This window comes from Saccopteryx bilineata, chromosome 3, assembly GCF_036850765.1.
Source record: "Saccopteryx bilineata isolate mSacBil1 chromosome 3, mSacBil1_pri_phased_curated, whole genome shotgun sequence".
NCBI classification, from domain to species: domain Eukaryota; kingdom Metazoa; phylum Chordata; class Mammalia; order Chiroptera; family Emballonuridae; genus Saccopteryx; species Saccopteryx bilineata.
Window position 1 is genome coordinate 19,285,439 of NC_089492.1, and position 16,474 is coordinate 19,301,912.

Here is a 16,474-nt window from a genome sequence, read left to right on the forward strand (position 1 = left end):
CAGGTGGAGGACACCTCTCTGAAAGCAAACTAAACAACAGAACTGAGAGGTGGAGTAGGAGAGTGGTCTGAATGAAATCGAGTTCCTGGATCCAGCTGAGAACGAAGCTAAATCTATCCCTGGACTTTTCAGTTATGTGACCCAATAAATTCTGCTTTCCTACAGCCAGTTTTCTGTCACTTGCAACCATCAGTGTTCTGAATAATGTCATTTCCATTCTTCAATAGCTCTGAGTCTGTGGATTGCTCCCATTCCAGATCCTGGTCACCCAAAACTTAGCCGATTTTCTTTTTAACCTAAACTTAAATTATGACTGAAATTACGGCATGCTCCTAAAGCACATAGCTTTGTTTATAATAAAATGAATGTCTTTTAAAAGTAAATTCCATTAGTAAATTTATGATCAGTTCAATAAACTCCACTTCTGCTAACTGGATATTTTATGAGCAAAACAAATGGTAGACTACCCCAAACTGAAATTCAATTTAGCCTCTGAGTGAATCATAGATAGAACATGATAAGATGCATAAACTTGTAACTGATGGTTATTAGATGCTAAAGAGAGAAAGAGAGAGCAAATTTGCAATGTAAACAAGAATACCCAACAGTAATTGGATTTCAACCTCAGTACAGTGTCATAAAATGATACTTCAAAGACATCAGATTTCTTCGAGGATGTGAAATAGTTCTGGACAGTTTGGAGAGTTTTGGTGCCAGAAATAGGGGAACTAGTAATTGAAGAGTTTAGATATATGATAGATAGATGACAGATAGGTAGATAGATAGATAGATAGATAGATAGATAGATAGATAGATAGATACTGTTTCCAAAATAGCCACAGAAGATGATTATCAATAAAGTGCTGGTATGTCTTTCTTTCTTTCTTTCTTTGACAAACATTAATTACGTGTTTACTACCCACAATAAAGACAGCATTAGAAATTTATCAGTGAACAGAAAAGAGAAAATCCTGACTTTATAGAGCTTATAGACCATAAATTCAAAAAGTGAGACTTATAGTGAGATAACAGCATAATCTAATGAAAATGTATTCAAAAGACATTATGGACATAGGAATGAATGATCAACTCTGTATATAGGGGTAAGGGTTTCATAGACTGCTTTATAACTATTGGACTTGAAGGATTTTAGCAGACACCCTTAGGGCAATCCACTATAAGACGACAATGACAATGATGATGATGATGACAATGACGATGACCACCACCACTGCCACCTCAGTATGACATCAAAGCTTTTCCTTCTACCAGAAAGCACATGGGGTTAATGCACCACAACTACAGGGTGGTCTTCCAGAATTCCCTACCATCACTTACAAGTACCTTTGAGAAAGTGCAGTTTAGTGGTTAAGACCACAGGCTCTGAGTCCAGCCCCTTGTTTCCCCACTTGCAAGCAGATGGAGCTTGGGGAAGACACTGAAGCAAGGAGTCTGACTCTAAAGGTTGGTATCTCCTTTTCAAGAGGGTAAGTTATATATATATATATATATATATATATATATATATACACACATATATCTCTGGAGGGAGAAGAATTTGTAACTCACAAAACCCTCTGCTTAAAGTCCTTTAAGAATCTTTCCTTACCCTGGCCAGTTGGTAGAGCATCAGCCCAGCATGTGGAAGTCCTGGTTTTGATTCCTGGCCAGGGCACACAGGAGAAGCACCCATCTGCTTCTCCACCCCTCCCCCTCTCCTTTGTCTCTCTCTTCCCCTCCCACAGCCAAGGCTCCATTGAAGCAAAGTTGGCCCAGGTGCTGAGAATGGCTCCATGGCCTCTGCCTCAGGTGCTAGAATGGCTCTGGTTGCAACAAAGCAACGGCCCAAATGGGCAGAACTTCGCCCCCTAGTGGGCTTGCTGGGTGGATCCGGTTGGGCGCATGCGGGAGTCTGTCTCTCTGCCTCCCTGCTTCTCACTTCAGAAAAATACAAAAAACAAACAAACAACAAAAAGAATCTTTCTTTGCTTTCTTACTCATTTGCAGTATGTATTTCTACAAATCAGAGTGCCTATCACATGGCATCCAAATAAGGTTGACAAAGTTGCAACTGGGAATTTCCATGGACTTATTTCTGCCCCAGGGAAGTCACTGAAAGTAGTTCAAAGCCCCAATCATAACCATCACCATCACCAGGAGTGCCTTAGAGAGCATGTAACTTAGTGATTATTCCACAGGTTCTAGGTTCAAATCCTCGCTCACCACTTGGCAATTGAGAGACCTTGAGTAGGTAACTTAAACTGTTTTTTCATCTATAAAACAAGAACCTTCTCCTGAAAGTTGTAAGCCTTAAATGAGATAATGCAATTACAGGGCTTAGACTTACTGCAAAACCACATTGTAAACTCTCAAAAAGGGTTAGCCATTATTGTTATGATTATTTGATGGCACCACCAGCTGGTTGGCTGGAAAGTGATTTGACTGTAGATGTGAACACACACACACACACACACACACACACCATACCCACTTCCATCATGAAGAGCTCTATATCAGCCTCAGGCAGGACTTGGTGAATGATTAAAAAGTCTCACCTTCTGGCAAACAGATCAGATAAAAGTAGTGTATTGCTTGGCTTTTGGTAAGATATAATGGAAAAGTGAATCCCTTTACTGCAATTACAATCAAAAGAATCAAAGTATAACCCAATTCAGCTGGCCTGTGGTGGCGCAGCGGATAAAGCGTCAACCTGGAATGCTGAGGTTCAATACCCTGGGTTTGCCTAGTCAAGGCACATATGGGAGTTGAAGCTTCCTGTTCCTCCCCCTTTCTCTCTATCTCCCTCTCTCTCAGCTCTCTAAAATGCATAAATAAATAAATTTTTTTTTTAAAGTATAACCTAATTCAAAGGCATGTGGCATCTCTAATTCTGGCAGAGGCCAAAATGGAATATTCCTTTTAGGATGCCTGTCCACATTTAACACCAACCCATTCCTACACATGTACACAGGAAGGACTACACACCTCTTGTACAACACAGGTGGATTTTAAGTTCCATTGAAAGTGGGGACTTTGCTCCCTGCCGTATCCATATAATCTATAGAGTAAGTGGCATGTGGCAGTCTCTCAATAAGCATAAGCATTTGTTACAGTCACTCACTAATCAGTGAGTGAATATGACCTTTCCCCTCTTATACAGCCCATTAGACCAACGGTGAAAAATTTCAGACCCTCAGCCAATCAGATTCTTTCTTGCAAAAATTATCACTCAGGTGCTGCAGGGTATGAATTTAAGAGCAGTCAACTTTGGCTTTGCAAAGCAATATAAACGTGGAGGGTTAGGTCACTGTTGAATGAAGAGGGAGATGGCATGGGCAAGTGGACAGAGGCAACTGGTCATCTGGGAGGGGAAAGTGTAGCAAATATACAGAGACAAAAAGTCCTGACCCCCCAGAAAGAAAGGCAGAAAGCTGGAGGTAGTAGCCACCTTGGATTTGCACATCCAGCTCCTGAACTTCATGAAGCTCAGCCTTTCTCCCTTCCCTGGGATTTGGGGACACATTCCTGTGGCCTTCCATTGAATGTGCCTTTTGTCCAAGTCAGTTTGAATTAGTTTCAGCCTGTATAATCAAATAATCCCTGAAACAATAAAATGTGCCCAGGTGTGCAAAGAAAAATGAAAATGTTTCAAACCAATTCAAAGCTAGGAACATTTAGTAACTCCAACTGAAATGTTATAATGGCTCTGCTGCCTACACCTAATTTACATAATGAGGTAAATGTTGACTTAGACTCATCCCCTAAGAGTCAGCTCTGCCTTTCCAAAGAGATCAGAGGCTTTCAGAGATTTTCAAAGAGCTTTTCCTCCCTGGTGGCAGTGCTAAAGGTAAATTGGGGGGGGGGGGGAATGTTTCTGACAAAAGTGAAATATAGTATTTATAACTTCCCATTAATTTAAAAGTTTTTATTCGGGGGCTGAATAACTTTTCAGAATTTATAATGTGATTTTCTTATGAGAACAGTTCCTCTCAGGGCTATTTTGCCATAATATGTATTCATTTATAAGAATTTAGATCTTCTCTGCTTTTACAGTGTGGCATAATAAACTGGTCTACAATGTGGGTTTGACAATACTTTGGAAAGCCTGATCTTTCCCCAAAAGCCTGCTCCATCAGTGGCTGTTCCTATTTTTCCTGATGGCAGCTGTCTCCTTCTAATTGCTCAGCCCAAAACGTCAGAGTCCTCATTAGCTCCACTCTGGTCTGGGTTGAATCATAACCCACAAAAAGAGGTGCTGAAGTCCTAGTCCCCAGTACCTCGAAATGTGACATGATTTCAAAATGTGGTCATTGTGGATATAATTAAGTTGAGATGAGGTCACACTGGAGTAGGGTGGGCCCTTAATCCAATATGACCAGGGTCCTTGTAAGAGGAGGAGAAGAGACAGGCACGTGAGGGAAGAGCACCATGGGGTGATGGAGGGCTACAGCTGGGGGCCAAGGAGTGCCGAGCATCGCTGGCAAACCACCAGAAGCTAGGAAGAGGAACGGAAGGACTCGCCCCTGTACCCTTCAGAGGGAGCAGAGCTGCACCAACACCTTGATTTCCGACCCCTAGCCTCCAGCACCGAGAGACAATCGATTTCTACTGTTTTACATCATCCCGTTTGCAGCACTTCCGTAAGGCAACTCTTTTACATCATCCAGTTTGCAGCACTTCCGTAGGGCAACTCTAGCGCATGAATGCAACCTGACATCCGACTGCTGAGCAGGTCTTCTTGGCGCTGCCCTCAGCTTGGGTCCAGAGAAAGATTACTTTTCACCACATCTAAACCTGTCTCCCAGCGAGAGTCTATTCTCAACATGGAAACCAGGGCAATACATTTTTTTTTAGGGCAATACTTTACACCTAAATCAAATGAGGTCACTTCCTGCTCTGTCTGCAGTGGCTCTCCATTTCTTCTGAGAAAAATCCAGAGTCCTCGTAATATTCTGTGAGGTCTATTTTCCCTCTTTTCATGCCAATGCTCTCTCCTGTGACGTCTCCTCCTACCTGGGGTGGGTCAGTCTCTCTTTTCCTCTCCCCCACCCCCTCACCAGCCTCCACCTTTCCCTCCTCTTCCTCCCTCTCAACAAGCTGCACTGACTTCCCTGAAGTCCCTTGAACACGCATGCGGCCTCCCACCTCGGAGCCTTTGCACTGGCTGTTCCCTCTGCCTAGCTCAGTGGTAGTCAACCTGGTCCCTACCGCCCACTAGTGGGCATTCCAGCTTTCATGGTGGGCGGTAGTGGAGCAACCAAAGTATAAATAAAAAGATAGATTTAACTATAGTAAGTTGTTTTATAAAGATTTATTCTGCCAAACTTAACGAAAATCCGACATAAAGTACTTGGTAAGTAATTATTATTATATGCTTCACCTTGCTGTAACTCTGCTTTATAAATTTTATCAAGTAAAGTTACTTCCCTACTTTATAAATCACCATTACTGTGGAACCGGTGGGCGGTTAGGAAATTTTCCTACTAACAGAGATACAGTAGTAGGCGGTAGGTATAGAAAGGTTGACTACCTCTGGCCTAGAACATTCCTGCCCTAGATATGCACAAGTCCTCCTCTCTCACCTCCTTCAAATCCCTGCTCACATGTCATCTTTTCAGAGCAGTCTACTCTGACTATCCTATTTAAAATTACAATCTCTCCTACCTTCTGAGACAGACAGAGGACCCAGAATTAGGGTTATCATGGGCTCCATTTGCTTGGGACCATCCCAATTTCCTCCTGTCACCCGAGTATGGGTCTAGTTTAGCGTTTGTTCCAGACAAAGCTGTACCAGTTTAGATGATAAATGAAAGAATCACCTGAGAGATACCAACACAGAACAGACATATGCCACACGGTGGTGCCAGAGGCGGCAGTGCCCTGGGATTCCAAACCAGCCAGCCTCGCCATTTCTTTACCTTCATATGATAGTGACATGATGCTGTATTTTATACCATTTACTCCGATCCAAACCTCCACCTATTGTGGAAATTGAGAAAATATAATGGATGCCTTTTTTCTCATTTTTTTGTGACTTTCTATTCTTATTGACCCTTGCCCTGATATAATACTTCTCTTCTCTATGAGAAATATATTTACACACACCCTCGCTGTGACTCTAACCCCCAGAAGTGGCATCTGACACAAGACTGGCCAGCTTCCTCAACTCTCAGTCTTTCCCCTGTAACAACAACAACAACAACAAAAGTTGGGCCACTTTTCTGGCCTTGTCTACAGACCCTGCCTGAGAATGAGGCCAATTAACAAGACCAAAAGCAGGATGCAAGGGTAGGCACAAAGAGACAGTGGTGATGGATGAAGTTACAGAAGCTGGGGCCAGCGGACAAAACGGCTATGCAGTCATATTGTTAACAATTGAACCTTATTCCAGGTTCTGCACCTTCCTCAGAACCTTATCCTGAGGAAGATACCAGATCTTTCTCAGAATTGTCCCTCTCCATCTCTCTGGTTACTGTCATTCATTTCAGGGCATCACCACCTCTCACCTGGACTGCTGTGACAATCGCTAAATGGGCTACAAATCTCCACTGTTCACTCCCTATCTCTTATTCTACTCTATCCATCCTCTCACACTCCTGTCACCAATGTGATGGATTCAAAATTCAGATATCGCCCTGACCAGTTGGCTTAGCGGTAGAGCATCAGACCTGCATGTGGAAGTCCTGAGTTTGATTCACGGCCAGGGCACACAGGAGAAGCGTCCATCTGTTTCTCCACCACTCCCCTTCTCTTTTCTCTCTGTCTCTCTCTTCCCCTCCCTCAGCTAAGGCTCCATTGGAGCAAAGTTGGCCCTGGCTGAGGATAGCTCCATGGCCTCCACCTCAGGTGCTAGAATGGCTCCGGTTGCAATACAGCAATGCCCCAGATGGGCAGAACATCGCCCCCTAGTGGGTATGCTGGGTGGTTCCCAGTCGGGGGCATGCAGGAGTCTGTCTGCCTGCCCCCCCCCCCCCCACACACACACACTTCTCACTTCGGAAAAGTACAAAAAAAAAACAAAGAAAACAAAATTCAAATATCAGCATATTCCTTTCCACAGTGGTTCTCCACTGCCCACAGGACAGAGGAGGGGATTTCCACAGGGACTCACAGAGCCGATTCCTGACCACCTCTGCAAATGCACCAGCCTCATCTATAGCCACACCCATTTGTCCTTCAAACCCCAGCCCTACACGTCTGTCCACTCTGGAACTTTCCATACCTCAGCACTTTACTCAACTCCTCCCCTTGCATGGAACTCTCTCCTCTCTCTCTCTTTCCTGTCTCAGTTTTAGAATGGCTACTTCTTCACAAGCCATGAGACTTCCAAGGCGCCCTGAGGTAGACCTCACATGCTTGCCTGCTTGTCACATTTTACTGCCTTGGCATTGGGCGCCTTTCTCCACGGCAAGTTCTAACCTTCTGAGGATAAGTCCCACCTTGAGAACTTCCTCTTCTTCCCTCTCCAACCCCTCGGCCCACCTCTTCCCCTCTTGGTCCCACTCATGTGGATCTGTATATTTCTTCACTCTGTGGTCTTCTCAGCCTTCCTTCAGGAAAATCTTTGGTTCAAGTACATAGCAAGCCTAGGTGGTAATGAAACCAAGGAACTGGATCTTAAATCTGTGAGAGCTATTATTCATCTTTGACCAGAACAGTACAATTACAGAATTTTCTCCTATCCTTTTCATGGCTCCAGGATATGTCATTTTGCATTACGAAAACAATTCCTTTGAGCCCTTCAGTGCCCAGTGGACTATAACCTGAGCCACTCTCCTTCAACAATACAGAGAGCGAGAGGCATTTTCTTTTTCTTTTTTTTTTTTTTTAATTTTTATTTTTATTTTTTTCATTTTTCTGAAGCTGGAAACAGGGAGAGACAGTCAGACAGACTCCCGCATGTGCCCGACCGGGATCCACCCGGCACGCCCACCAGGGGCGACGCTCTGCCCACCAGGGGGCGATGCTCTGCCCATCCTGGGCGTTGCCATGCTGCGACAAGAGCCACTCTAGTGCCTGGGGCAGAGGCCACAGAGCCATCCCCAGCGCCCGGGCCATCTTTTGCTCCAATGGAGCCTTGGCTGCGGGAGGGGAAGAGAGAGACAGAGAGGGAAAGCGCGGCGGAGGGGTGGAGAAGCAAATGGGCGCTTCTCCTGTGTGCCCTGGCCGGGAATCGAACCCGGGTCCTCTGCATGCTAGGCTGATGCTCTACCGCTGAGCCAACCGGCCAGGGCGAGAGGCATTCTCCTAAATAGATCTGTTTCACATAGAGCCATTGCAGATAGTGGACTAAAATGAAAAATGTAAAAGTACTTCATTCTTGGAAGCTAGATTTAATTCCATGTTATAAAGGAATCTTTGATTTTAGAAATAACAGGCTTTGCTATTTTCTTAATCTAAAAAAGAAAATTCAAACACCAATTTAAATCAGAATCACTTTTTAATGTTGCCTTTTTTGTAAAAACAAAACAATTTGTTATTAGGTTTATTGAGACGTAATGTGAATATATAAAATTCTCTAAATTTAGGTGCACAGTTATTACCACAATCAAAATGAAAAATATTTCTATCTCCCAAAACGTTCCCTTGTGCCACTTTCTCATCGGTGCCTTTCCTCACTCCCAGTCCCTGTCAGCCACTCATCTGTTTCTGTCCCTACAGACTCATCTTTTGAGAATGTCATATAAATGAAATCCCATTGTTTACAACCTCTAGAGCAGTGTTTTTCAACACTAGTGTGCCGCGAGACATGGTCAGGTGTGCCCTGGGGAAATTAAACATAGGTCCCCAAACTACGACCCACATGCCGGATATGGCCCGTGGAGGCTATTTATCCTGCCCGCCACCAGCCACCTCCATCCGAACATAAACATCCCCCTCACAATCCCTCCAGCTATCAGTGACAGGAAGAGTGGAAGCACAGGGAACACTCACTGACCAATCACCTTCTAGGATTCATCCCGACCACTAGCAATGAACCAATAGTAGGCCACCTCTCATCCACACCCAGTTCGGGCTGCCGTGCACTTGTCATTGTGTGGCCGCTGCAAGTAGTTGAAGCTGCTACTCCTCCCCATGGTCCCAATTTCTAATCCTGGTCAGGACTGGAGGTAAATGTTGCCACCACTAGATGAAGCCTCAACCTCAGCTGGTTATGTCTATCCTGATGGTGTATATAGATATTTGACCTTTTTCTTTTTAAAAGAGGCCCCCGCAGAGGGTGATATACAATGCATCACAATGCATCACAATGTTATCTAACTTTAAAGCTAAAGTTTGCTGATCTTCCTTTGGACAGTTTTTGGTTATTTGTTGCCAAGGAGTTCCCCATTCTGGCCAACAAAGCTATTTTGACATTGCTCCCATTTTCAACCACATGTCTATGTGAGCTGAGCTTCTCAAGCTTGACTGCGATAAAAACTAAAAACAGAGAGAGACTGAGAACTGTTGAGGGAAGAGCTGCGTGTGTGTCTTTCTGCCATTCCTTCCAGGATATCCCTTTTGTGTTCATCGGAACAGGCCCAGGTTTCACACTAAGTGAGTATAAATACATTTAGAAACTATATTATTAACTATATGTATAATATGTACTGTGTTAGAGTGTCATTTTGTGTCATTTTGGTAGGTGGTGTGCCCCAAGATTTTGTAAATGTAAAAAATGTGCCGGGGCTCAAAAAAGGTTGAAAATCACTGCTTTAGAGTCTGGCTTCCTTCGCTTAGCATAATTGCTATGAGATGTATTCATGTGCTGCATATATCAGTAATTCATTTCTTTTTGTTGCTGAGTAGTATTCCATTGTAACAAAATTTATTCATCCATTCTCCTGTAGATGGACACTTTGTTTTCTGTTTTTAGGGACTGTGAATAAAGATACTATAACCATTTGCATACAGATTTTTGTGGGGTTACATGCTAGTATAGCTCTTCAGGAAATACTTAAGAGTTGGATTACTGGGCCTTATCATAAAAGAATGTTAAACTTTACAAGCAATGGCCAAACTGTTTTCCAAAATAGCTTGTTTTCCATATTGCATTTCTACTAGCAACATATGAGAGTTCCAGTTCCTTCACATCCCTTACCACACTCATTATTTTAATAGAACCATTTTAACAGACGTGTCGAGTGGTACTTCATTGTGGTTTTCAGTTTTATTATATTTAATCTTGATTCAAATACAACATGGGGCAAAAGTAGGTTTATAGCTGTGAGCATATGAAAGCTTACTTTTGTACTATTATTTATTATATTGATTTCCATACGAACAACTGTAAACCTACTTTTGTCCCTAGCCTGTACTCTCGAAGCCAATGAGTCAAGTCTAGAGATCTAGACAGAATACTGCTATTTATACAAAAATAATGTTTCTTAGTTGTAATTGTGGGAACCTGAAAGAAGCACTTAAAATGCTAAACAACTTTGAATACTGAATTTTAAAAAACATAGTTTTTCTTATTTTACTATTAAGAATGACTATACTTTCTTCTCCCATAAAAATAACAACCACTGTTTTATAGCATGTAAAATTTTAAAACAAAAGAAATATTTATTGAACCTATACTCTGTACAAGGCTATATATACAAATCATTACTTGCCTTGTTCCCAATATTCACTTTTCTCTGCTTTGTTAGTACTAGCTCTCCTGAGTTACCAAAGTTCTGGAGAACTGGCATAGAGATTATATTTTCATCTCCCTTGTAACCAGCTGTAGCCACATGCTGTGGAAATGGCATGTGGCAACTTCTAGAAACCCCTTTCAAATGACAGCGGGTATATATCCTTCGCTTCCTTTCTACTTGTGTCTCTTCCTCCTACCTCATGGCTAGAGATAAAGAAGCCACCTTAGCCCATCATCACTATGACAATATGGTCATCACAGAGGAGCAATAAGACAGAATCAGCCCGAGTTCCTGAGAATGTTGTGGACCACACCAGCCCTGGCCCACCTACCTCTGGACTTTTATAAGAGAGAAATAAATTCCTAACTTGCAGTAGATGGAACAGTCCTCCCCAATTCTTCACTTCTCCCCATATCTACATCTTCCCCTGGCCTCATCACGGGCAGAGCGTGTTCCCACCACTCTGACTTTGGGTTTGGCCAATGTGACTTCTTCATGAGTAGAAACAACAATTCTGAGCCTGGACTTTATGAGATCTTCTGCATTTCTGCTTCCCATTTTTCACCTCTACCTCTACCAGAAGGATAACTCTGGTCAACCCAACCCCTACCCCAATCCAAAGTGGAAGGGGGCCATCTCATCAGACCACAGAGCTCAGGGAGAGGCCGACTTGCCTTGGCTGCTACATCCTGAGAAGTATCCAGTTGAGTTCAGCTTAGATTAGCCAAAGCACAGCCAACAACTATAAAGGATTACTGACTTTGGCCTGTGAGTTTGAGATGGTTTGTTATATAGGAATACTAATGGACACTTGTTCAAGCTACTCTCATTGTGCCTCCCTGTTTTCCAGAACCCAACCAAATCCTACCTAAATCAGATACACAGGAGTGTGAGATAAAGGCCCAGCCCTCCAGAGTGCACAATCAAAATGAGAAAAGAGGAGCCAAGTTCATTTCACAAGGAAGGAAAAGTCTTTTCCTTCAACCTTTGTTACAACAAAGGTTGCTGTAACAACCAATGGGCTGCATCTATATAGAAAAAGAATTACCCCCCTAACTCATTCCATACATGAAAAATAATTGAGATGGATCATAGGTGTAAAACATAAAACCCAGTGTTGAAATGTTCTAGGCCCAGCTAGAGCTAGTTCCTAACCAGGGTGCCATGTCCGGGAACTGAAACTTAGACAACCTTGGTGTCCCTGTAAACTCTCTGCTTGAGCAGTGTAATGCTGGTGACCGAGGCCGGGCGGGTCCACGCTGGATTCGGGCAGACAGTAGAGAAACTGCGGAGCCAGAAAGCATTGGACCGTTCCCGTTTAATAGAGTCTCACAATGGTGGACAAGCACACAGGCAGGGGAAACTCTCCTCTGGCACACAAACAGCAAGAACGGCCCTCACAGGGGCGGGCAGGCGGCAGTCCACCACTCACAATCCCCATCTCTCTTGAGCACAAGCACCCATAGCCTTATCTAGGCTATGCGCACCTGCCTTTGTCATGTGCTTACGCAGTAATCAATCAAAGTGCTTGCAGCTGGTACACCAGCGACCAAGCCTAACACAGCTGCCCCACAAGCAGAAATGCAGTCTCTCCAGGCTGCCAGCCCCCCAATACCAAGCCAACTCTAAGCTGTATACGTCTTTCTCATTTCAAATAAGGCTATGTGGCCAATCACATATTTTCTACTTTTCTCTTCCCTATTCTTTATTCTAATTGTGGGGGAAACGGCTGTGTGAGACTTGCTCACAGGTTTACCGGATGCAAGCACGTTGGCTGATTGGTGCGTGGGCGCGTGGCAGTACCACGTGTGTGTGTGTGTGTGTGTGTGTGTGTGTGTGTGTGTGTATGGTCTGTGTAAGGCTGTGGGTGTTTTCCCTGGGTGGTGCTTCTCCCAGATCGCTCTCCTGCCACCGTGAGGTGCGGTTTTCCCTGCTCCCTTGCCTCTCACTGCGAAAAGCAAATGTTCCTTTGTTTATTAGCTCTTTTCCTTTTGTTGTTTATTTGCTCGCCTGTCTTTGAGAGCTTCCAATAAACAGGAATGGCCCACGCTTTCTGGATTCTGCAGTTTCTCTACCATCTGCCCGAATCCAGTGTGAACCTGTCTGGCCTCGGCCACCAGCATTTAACTAATAAAGTTTTCTGCCTTCACCCCGTTTTGCAGTTCTCTGAATGGACACTGCTTCATGAAGTGTGAAAGTTTGTTCATATCACCTAAATTGTTTTCTTTAGTCATTAACACCAGAAACATAGAGGTTTTGTTACCTAAGTATTCCAAGTGCCACAATGGACTGCTTTAATTTAAATTATTTTTTTTTATTCATTTTAGAGAAGAGAGACAGAGAGAGAGAGAAGGGGGGAGGAGCAGGAAGCATCAACTCCCATATGTGCCTTGACCAGGCAAGCCCAGGGTTTTGAACCGGCGACCTCAGCATTTCCAGGTCAACGCTTTATCCACTGCGCCACCACAGGTCAGGCTGGACTGCTTTAATTTAAAAAAATATTCATGAGGAGCCACTGAGCCATTTCACCCACAGGTGTTGTAAAGTACCAAAGGCTACAGAATTAATATTAATATTTTAGGAGGCTTGGAGAACATTTTATTAATTTGGGTTAAGAGAAATTGTGAGAATAGTCTCTGTGCTGTGTGATTAGCATAACTAGGATGGCTCTTGCCATTGTATTGTAAATGAAAAGGGAAGGAAGCATAGATTCCCTGACATTCCACCACACCTGTGGGGAAAGGAGTGAATGGCTAGCCAAGTGCAGGAAGGGAAAAGACAAAATAAACCTTTTCTTATGGCAATGAGCCATTTGCGGGCATTTGTCCCCACGGAAACTACCTCTCTTATGTAAATGCATGTGGTTAATACCTCTGACTCTGGACAGAGAGATGGTGGATGAACACTAGAAAATATAGGAAGGCCTTTTAATATGTAAAGAGATATCTTTCTACCATTGTGTTGACTTGTAAATTTTGTTTTCTCCAAAATGATGTATGGTTTGCAAATTGAACGTGGTCCTATCATGTTAAAGGACATATGACTATAACCAATAGCGGTAAAGGGCTCCTAATTGCAATTTTTGCTTCTGTACTTCCCACTTACAAAACTATAAAAACTAAGTAGAACAAAGGGCTGGCGCTCTCTCCGTCAGATTTCTGTCGGAGTTCCCACCGCTTGGCCAAGCTAGACAATAAAGCTTTGATGTGTAAACGACGGACCTTGCTTCTGTCTTCCATAATTCGGGTCCCTCCGAATTTGGATTAACAATTCACACAGGCCCTGGCCAGTTGGCTCAGTGGTAGAGTGTCGGCCTGGCGTGCAGAAGTCCTGGGTTCGATTCCCAGCCAGGGCACACAGGAGAAGCGCCCATCTGCTTCTCCACCCCTCCCCCTCTCCTTCCTCTCTGTCTCTCTCTTCCCCTCCCTTCCCCTCCCGCAGCCAGCCGAGGCTCCACTGGAGCAAAGATGGCCCAGGCGCTGGAGATGGCTCCTTGGCCTCTGCCCCAGGCGCTTGAGTGGCTCTGGTCGTGACAGAGCGTCGCCCCCTGGTGGGCGTGCCGGGTGGATCCCAGTCGGGCGCATGCGGGAGTATGTCTGTCTCTCCCCGTTTCCGGCTTCAGAAAAATACAGAAAAAAAAAATATATTCACACAATTCACTAAATACTTATTTTGTGCCAGACACTGAAAAACACTTCTACATGCTTCATTTTACTATATCCTCAAAAACAACGCCATGTCCCCTCCATGGCCGCAGGGGACAGCCATGCTGTTTTCTAACATTCACGCCCCTCCTTTGGGTAAAGGCACCCAAGCTTCCCAGGGGGACCCACTCTTCCCTTGTACTTACTCCCTGTGGCTTTTCTGGCGCTGGCTTCACTCTGGTTCCTGGTCAGACGTTTGCAGTCATGGTGGTGGGGACTCCCAGACTCCTGGCACTGCCTTCTGCTTTGCATTCAGTCCTATCCTAGACGCATGGCTTTTAAACTTTAGCATACAGAATAGCCACCTGGAGAGCTTGTTAAATAACAGGTTCCTCAGCCCCAAAGCAAAGGAGACTTTGACTAGTTCAGGGTAGGGCTCATCGATTTTCATTTCTAAGGCTCCCAGCAGAAGCTGGTGCTGTGAGCTGAGAGCTGAAGCTTTTTTAAAATGCAAATTCTGGGCCCCCACCCAGACCTACTGAATCGGACTCTGAATATAAGACCCAGAAATTGTACATTATATATAGTCAAAGCTCCAAGCGATTTTTATGCATGCCAAAGTGTGAGATCCAATGTTGCATCAAGTGCCCTGGAACACTGACGTCATATTAGAATCTCTTGGGGAGCTTTTAAAGTATTCAGAAACCCAGGCACCTCCCTCAGAGTCTCATTTGATTTTCTGAAATATCTCAACAGATCTGCAGCCAAGGCTTGAGAGAGGCTCCTCTGAGCCGCAATTTCCTTAAGAATGATGATAGGGCCGGGCATACGCCTGCAGAAGTTGGCAGTGGAGGAAGGGGAGCAAACGAGGGTAAGGGAACAAACCTGGACTTTTTTAGATCCCTAAGTAGCCTTCTAAAATGTTTCCATTATAATCTGTAGACAATTTATTGAATATACACCACATGCCAGACACTTTTTTGTATAATTAACCTTATTTTACCCCTAAGAAAACTGAGGCTGAGAGACGTCCCAGTTGGTTACTCGGCTCAGGAACTAACTGCCCACCTCCAGACCCACGGGCTTGTTTTTACATCAGAAGTTCTGAACCTGGCTGCGCACTGGAAACACCTGGGGGACATTTAAATTACAGAATGCCTGCACCCCCCCCCTCCCACGGAAACAATCCAGATCTCTCCAGGATGTGTGTGGGGGGGTGGGGGGGTGTTGGGCATCTGCTCTTCTCCTGTTTCCCATGATTCAGGTGCACAGTAAGGGCTAAGAGCCTCAGTGTCCCGCAGCCTCTGCTTCTCGGGTTGATTGTATACACACCTGTTCCTGACTTCCTTTCTCCTTTTTCAGTACTGGCAGTTACTTTCTTACCCCTCTGTGGGGAAAACCGCATTTAGGCTTGCTGGCTGGTTTACCAGCTGCAAGCACTTCACTGGATTAGCGTGTGAGCGCATGGCAGCACCACGTGTGGATAGTCTATGGAAGGCTAGAGTGCTTGTGCTCGGTATGGATTGCAGATTGCAGTTGGTGGATTGTCTGCCTGCCACTGTGAGGAGCCATTTTTGCTGTTCATTTGCCAGAGGAGTTTCCCCTGCCTGTGTGCTTTGTCCGCCATCGTGAGACTTTTTTATTAAACGGTAGTGGCCCAACACTTCCCAGCTCCTCGGTTTCTCTACCATCTGCCTGAATTCAATGCGAACCTGCCTGGCCTCAACCACCAGCATTACATCTGGCATAGTTTGCAGGATTCAGATCAGATTGGTATGGAGCCACCAACACCCTTGAAGGGTGGGTTAGAGGAGTGGTTGTGCTCTCCAGTGTATGGTTCTCTGTGGCTGCCCTTTTGAGGGCGGTGGGCTGGGTGTTTTTTACAGCCCTACACAAAGAGACTGAGCACCAATGAAGGTGTGAACTGCAACAAGCAGTAGAGGAGGCCACCCTGTTTAGAGAGCTGCATGCTGAGCACCTGGAACTGGAATGGTCGCTAGAGAAGGAATTACAGGTTCGTAAGATGCAATTTGCCCTGGAAGCTGAACATTGGCAGTGACAGTTGTTAGAGAAACAACTGCAGGTTCAAGAGTCAAGTCTCGGCTTCAGGCTAAGAGCCATGAGCCGCAGGAGCCAAAACAGTTGCTGAAGAAGGACCAGCGTCCATGTCAGTGGAGTGGCTCTGAATAGGTAGAAGCAGGCATTTCCAAC